Source organism: Cryptomeria japonica, chromosome 11, assembly GCF_030272615.1.
Source record: "Cryptomeria japonica chromosome 11, Sugi_1.0, whole genome shotgun sequence".
In the NCBI taxonomy this organism is placed as follows: Eukaryota; Viridiplantae; Streptophyta; class Pinopsida; order Cupressales; family Cupressaceae; genus Cryptomeria; species Cryptomeria japonica.
In genome coordinates, this window is record NC_081415.1 from 231320970 (window position 1) to 231328288 (window position 7319).

Genomic DNA, 7319 nt, shown 5'->3' on the forward strand with positions numbered 1-7319 from the left:
TAACAACCGGACATAGAAAATCATTAAGAGTGATGATGTTTGAGTGGATGAGTATCCTAAAGTCTCAAGGGAAACCAGTATGGAGAGAAAGGATGAAGATCCTTGCATTTTGTTTTTTGGAACCAGAACTTGTGAAACCTGAAACCGGTAAAGCAAATACTGATGTACCAATTCAACTAAAACAAGTAGACTCAAAGGAAGAGGATGATAATGAAGAAAATGAACCTAAAGATAATGATCATGTTATTCAAAGGTATGTGAGACTCAATCACAATCCTGAATAGATTATTGGAGATAAGGATGTTGGAGTGCTAACTAGAAGAAGAATCAGAGAAAATTCTTGCATGATCTCCACTATTGAGCCTAGAACTGCTAAGGAAGTATTTGGTGATGATCATTGGGTTAAAGCTATGGAGGAGGAGCTTGAACAAAAAGAGAAGAACAACACATGGACCCTAGTACCCCGACAGGTAAATAAAAATATTATAGGTACTAAGTGGATTTTAGGAACAAGTTGAATGAAGATGGTGTTGGAGTTCGCAACAAAGATAGATTAGTTTGAAAAGGTTATGCATAAGAAGAAGGAGAAGATTATGGAGAGAATTTTGCACCAGTGGCAAAACTAGAAGGTTTCAAAACCTTATTGGGTTTTGTGGCTCATAAAGAATTCAAAGTATATCAGATGGATGTGAAATCTACATTTTTTAATGGAATACTAGAAGAAGAAGTATACATTGAGCAACCAGATGGTTATGGTTTGACTGCTAAGAAGGACATGGTATGTAGGTTGCATAAATCACTATATGGATTAAAGCAAGTACCGAGAGCATGGTATGAAAGGCTTCACTTGCACCTGATGAAGATAGGTTTTCAGAGAACCAGTGAGGATAGTAACATATATCTCAAATATGAAGGAGATAAGATACTAGTTAGTGAAGTGCTTGTAGATGATATCATATTTTGAGGAAATAATTACATGAGCAATGACTTTGCAAATGAAATGAAAAGTGAGTTTGAAATGTCTCTAGTTGGAGAGGAAAAAAAATTCGTAGGTTTGCAAATACAACAAATGAAGAGTGGTATTTTCATCACACAGTCTAAGTATGTGAAGGAGGTATTAAAGACATTTGATATGAGTGACTATAAACCAGTTGGGACACCAATGGTTACAAGTTGTAAATTATCTAAGGATGATAAGGCCACATCTGTTGATGAGAAGGAGTATAAGTCAATGATTGAAAAATTGCACTATGTTGTTCACAACATACCAAATATAGCTCATGTAGTTGGTCTAGTTGCTAGATTCCAGAAGAATCTAAAGGAAACACATTTGATAGCAACCAAGAGGATTTTCAGATATTTGAAAGGTGTTGTTGACTATGGATTATGGTATCCATATGAACAAAACTTTGACTTGAAGGTGTACACAGGTGCAGACTGGGCAGGTAATGTTGATGACCGGAAAAGTACAACCGATGGAGCATTCTTTCTTGGAGGAAGACTTGTTTCATGGAGTAGCAAAATACAGAGTTGTATTTCACAGTCTACTACTGAAGCTGAGTATGTTGTTGCTTATATGAATCGCACCCAAGCTATCTAGATGAGACACATTTTGGAAGGTTTTAAGATGAGGTTTATAGAACCTCTAAAGATCTTATGTGACAGTACCAGTGCCATAAATATTTCAAAGAACCATGTCTTGCACGCATGAACCAAGCACATTGAATTGAAGTATCATTTCTTGAGGGAAAAAGTGCAAAGTAAAGATGTGATCTTAGAGCATGTTTCTACCAAGGAGCATCTTGCAGATATCTTTACTAAACCTCTCCCTAAGACTACTTTTGAGTATCTTAGAAGTCATCTAGGGGTTGTACCCCTTCATGGGGTAAATTAAGCATGATGTAGATTACATTAGTCCTGGAGCTACTTGCAGAATTTTTCAATAGGATTGATGTAGGAGTGGAGTTATTCCACAGGGGGAGCATCAAGTTGCATGTTGGTGATGCTGACTAGTGAAGTTTTATTTTGCATTTTTTACTTTCAATTTGGCATTGTTGTCAAAGGGGAGAAGAACTAGAGACAAGATGAAGACAATGAGAGTACATGATGAAATGTAAACCAAGATTCCTATTCACTTCCTATTCACAATCATAGCAATCAATGGTATTGATATTTGTATTGTCATCAATGCCAAAGGGGGAGATTGTTGGAATTTGCATGAAGATTGCATTGATGATATGTTATGTTGTCATTGATGTCAATTAACCGGTAATGTTATTTATGCAATGATGTCTTATAACTGGTAGAAAGAGCTAAGTGAAAGCAAACTATAACCAGTAGGTAAGTTTGTGGAGTGAACCGGTATTGCTAAGTTTGAAGAGTTGAACCGGGAAACCCTACCAGTTGTTTTGATAAACCCTAACCGATTAAGTTTAGTGAATTTGTTATATTGGTTTATGATCTGGCAATGAGAGGAAATGTTTATGACATGTATGCATAATGTATGAAGAGAGTTTCAAAGATTTTTTGGCACGTTGAGTTAAAAAAAATTGTGTAGGGAATGAGAAAGTGTATTGCATGTAATGCAAAGTGCGTGATGAGTTACTAAGTTCGATGAAGCGATGATCAAGGATCGGTTGAGGCTTTCTTGAATTATGTGTAGAGATTTTTATGTAATCCACCGGTCATACCTAAATCGACTTGTTTGTAATCTCTATGAGAATTAAGTTTTTGTTGTGTTACCGACCTAATTGATTTGTATATAAGGTCGATGAGTTGTTTAGTTTATGTGTTGGCAAAGTTGAAGTGAGTGTGTGATTTCTGAACCAAATGGTGTATCTGCAATTTGAGTAAAGGCAGATAGGAGCATGAAAAGGATCTAAACAATCAAGTGAAGTGTTATTCAAATAGATCAACAAACTCTTGTTGTTTTCTAACAATTACAATAGTTAAATCCCCTAACCGGGTAAGCTCTAACAAGCTTGGTGCTATTCAAATCCTCTAACAAGGTGATCCATTAGCTTGGATTCTAAATCCTTTAAAAAGGTTACTCCTCACATGGTATTTCTTCTAACAAGACATTATAGTCAATCTCTTAGTCGGGTGGTCCCTAACAGGATCTGTTCTTAACAGGACTTTTTGTAAAAGTTTTAACAGGCTTGGCTCCTAACAAGGAAAACCTCAAAAGAGTTCAGATAGTTATCTTGTGAGTCCCATCTCACCATGGTTTTCCCATTTGGGTTTCCATGTCAAAAATATTGTGTCAAATGGTGAATGTTTTTGTGGTTATGTTTCTATGATTGAATTGCTTAACTACTTATTTAACTTTGATAAGTTATGGTAACCGATAACAACAATATGAAATGAAGTTTTACTTATGTTAGTAAAAGTATTTGGAAGTTTGTGAGTTACAAGTTGTTTACTATTATCTATTGTAAACAATCAATTGGTTTATCTTGATAGTTTTATTCTGACAGAGATATTGCATTGATAGTTCTAAGTTTACTTAAGAGGTTATTTATGAGATTGGTAAAGTTAATATCAATTTTTCTATCTACTTATTAACCCCCCCCCCCTCTTAGTAGTTGATTGGATCCTTGCTCTTTCATCATACCATCACCTCCTTGTAAGGATAAAATAATCCCTTTAAATCCACCACAAGATTCCTTTGTCCCTCTGTCTTTGTGTCCTAGTCCTCCATATACACTCCATGATCTCATTTCTTTTGATGATGTCATTATTCCTTCCATTCAAGAGCCTGTCATTGATCTTGATCCCAACCATGATCCTAGTCCCTCTGATGATTCTAGAGATAATATGTTGTTGCAAGATGTTAATGAACCCCCCACATGCACAATGGGTTCCTCCACTTTGGTCCAGTCTGATTCAATTTGTATCAATCCTATCATTCCTTAAATTCCACCTCCTTCTCATAATGGACTCATGCCTTCTTTCCAAAGTAAATTGTATCCTACAAGTCAAAATATTTATAAAGGCAAAGGGGTAGATCTTCACAAGCAAGAACCCCTCCACATTAAATAAAATGTCAAAGGTCATGGCCTCAGGGACATTTCTCAAGATGTTGGTATCTCTCATAAATCCTACATTTCTCTAGTTAAATCCAAATACATGCCTTCTCCTTTGCCCCTTCCATCCATTCTAGGTCCCTATATCCCTTTGTCCCTTATGCGGGATCAACAAAGGCACACATCTTAAAGTACCTTCCATCCATCTAAAAGACCTCCATATCATTCCTATCTATCCACTCATCTCCCTCCAAGCAATTTGGATGCCAAGCATAAAAGTCATAAATCAAGCAATCCACTTGTATTCAAGTATCAACACATCCCATCTAATCGACATGTCAAAACAAAGAAAAATATGATCCAAAAAGAAAAAGAAAAATCTAAAACACCACAAAGGCCCACAAAGAAAGAAGAAAATTCAAAAATTATATGGGTTCCTAAGGCACTTGTACAAGCAATGCGCTCCTAGAAACTACAAAAGCATCAAAAATAAAAAACCATGTGGATCCCTAAGCGACTGATTGCACAAAAGTCTAAAGAAAAATCAAAATTGGAATCCAAAATTGTTGTTCCTCCATCCAAACCTTCCAAATATATTCCTCCATCACCTCTTTTATCCATTTTGGGTTCTTATGCCCCAAAATCTATAACCTTTCCTCCATCCAAATCTCAAAATCTGAGATTCACTCCTCTTCAATATGTCCACCATCCCTCAAGGTGTGTGCCAATGTTGATATTTCCAATATTTCCATCTAGTCATACACAATTCTTTCAACATCTCATCCATTATCCAACACCTCTTTTTCACTGCCATCCCTCTTATCCAATCATTTGCATAAATCCTTTCCCTATTTTCATTTAATTATCCTGCCAACATATTTGAGCATACCTTCATAGCCATGGTCTATTGCAACTCATATTCCAAGGGTACCATCCAAAGAAGCGAGATGTTGGGGTCCTTCTTCCATCCCCTATCATGCCTCCATTATCTTTCAAAAAAGAAAAAAAAATGATGAAAAAGTGAAGAAAAAAAATGTGTGTAAAAAAAGTAAAGAGAAATAAATTCATCCTTGTATGAAAACCACTTCTTGTGGCACCTTGGACAAGTACCATGATGAAAACTTGGCAAATAGGAGTCATGTGTAATTTATGAACTTCTTGCACACCACACTGGGGGGTAGGTTTTCTCCTTCGTGTCCTATTGCCCTTCATTATCCTATCATACCCCTGTTATACCCCTTCCTTGTTCTATTGTCCCTCATGTACATATCCCTTTTTTACCTTTGATCTTGACAAGGTTAAGGATATTTTCTGGATTCATGTGTCCTATCTATTACACTTGATCCAAACCCTTTAGCTCCTATCCATTGCTCGCTTACAGCCTTCATTACCACCTTTTATCTTGCTTATCCTATTTGTCCCCTATCCAGATCTATTCCTTGATCTTAATCAACACTATGGATAAAATACAAAAACATGCTTTCCACAAACCTCTTGACATGGCCACTTCTTTGGACCATATGGCTTCATTATGCTAAATCCTTGCTTCGTTGTGCTATATCCTTGCTTTACATCGCTAAAATTATTGCTTTACATTGCTATATTTGGTCCTTGTACTTGGATTAACATTGTGAGATAGTCCTTGAAAGCATCCACCATCATTCACTTATCCATTCATGTACTCAAAATCCCCTTCACCTTGCTAGACACTGGGGGAAAACATCAAAAAACTGTAAAAAGCAGAAAAAGTCTTGAAATAATCCCTAAAAAATAAAAATAAAACAAAAAAATATATATTGAAAGTCAAAGCATGAAAGCAAGGATTGTCTATCAAATCAAACCAACAATAGAAAAACTCTCAAAGTCTACAATCAAACTGATCACATGTCTAATCAACATCAACATCAATATCAACATATCTTATACAAGGATGCGTACGCTCAAAACCAGACAAATCGGTCTTATACAATGTACTCACTCTTTGAAACCAAACACTCTTATCAATCATCAAACAATCAAAAAAATGACATAGATAAGTGTGACTGTTGGATTTTGTCCTAGTTAGTCTTATCTTTATCAACTGATGGTAGAACGTGTTTCATCTTTAAAAATCACTAAAAAATTTACACTTTCCTGCTTTTCCTCTTTTCTTTTTGTTGTGCATAATCTTTATTCACTTCCGTGACCCCCCTTGGTTCTCCTTAGAACCCTCAAGGCTTGCAATTGATCAACATTATAGTCCTAGGGCAATTCAATCTTAAAGCCCTTAGCAACTCAACCAAGCCATCCTTGTCTCATTCAAGTCTGGATCGTTCACTCTGAGTCAGTCATCCGTCTCCTACTTTTTACAAAGTTTTGATCACTAGCACCCTATCAAACATGCAAAACAAGAACAATTGAAATCAACAACTCAAACTGCTTGATCTATGCTAACATTTTCTTTGTATGATGTCTTTTATATTGGCTTTTGCTCATTATTCTCTATGAGTAACTCAAGGAAGTCTATATTGACTAAGAGGTACAAGGACTGGGGGCATAATACCTTTCTTTGTTTTATGCTTGTGGATGTGATTCTAATGATTTGAAAATATCCTATAAACTGGGTGTCAGTGATAAGAGCCTTTGCATTAAGGTGGAATGGCCTCACATACCTTGACTCTGTTTATATGTGTGCTTTAGTGAGGTCAGAGCTATTTCCTTGTCTATTTTAAGTGTTTGTTGTATTTGCATGCAAGAAGCATTCAGGTCATCTTGGCCTCCTTTTTCCTTGATGCTTATGTTTGACTGCTATATCAAAGAGGATAGGACATTCAGGTCATCTTGGCTCTTTGTGCCTTGATTCTTATGTCTATTTCCTACATCTAATGCTCAATGATGATAAGAAATCAGATCAATATCTAGTGACTAGGTCCTAGTTGCATCTTTTGCATTCATGTTAAGTTTTGTGCATTGCATGGTGAATCTGGCATACCAACGATGATTTTTCTCTTCTTCACCTGGATCTTGAATTTACATCAACCTTCTCTTCACAGCTAAGTGGTCAACTGGATCATTCTCATCACAACAATTGAGCACCTATGTTGTCATCATTTCTACATGAGATGTTAGCTACATACATGTCATAATAGCTTCATACATCCACATCATAATCATTTGCTTCATATAATTGCATAAAAGAAAAAAATATTTATCATATTTATCCATTAGATCATTTATTTGCATATGAAAAGAAACAACAACATTCATAATCATCATCATAGAATACATCCATACTAGAAAATAAATGCATACATG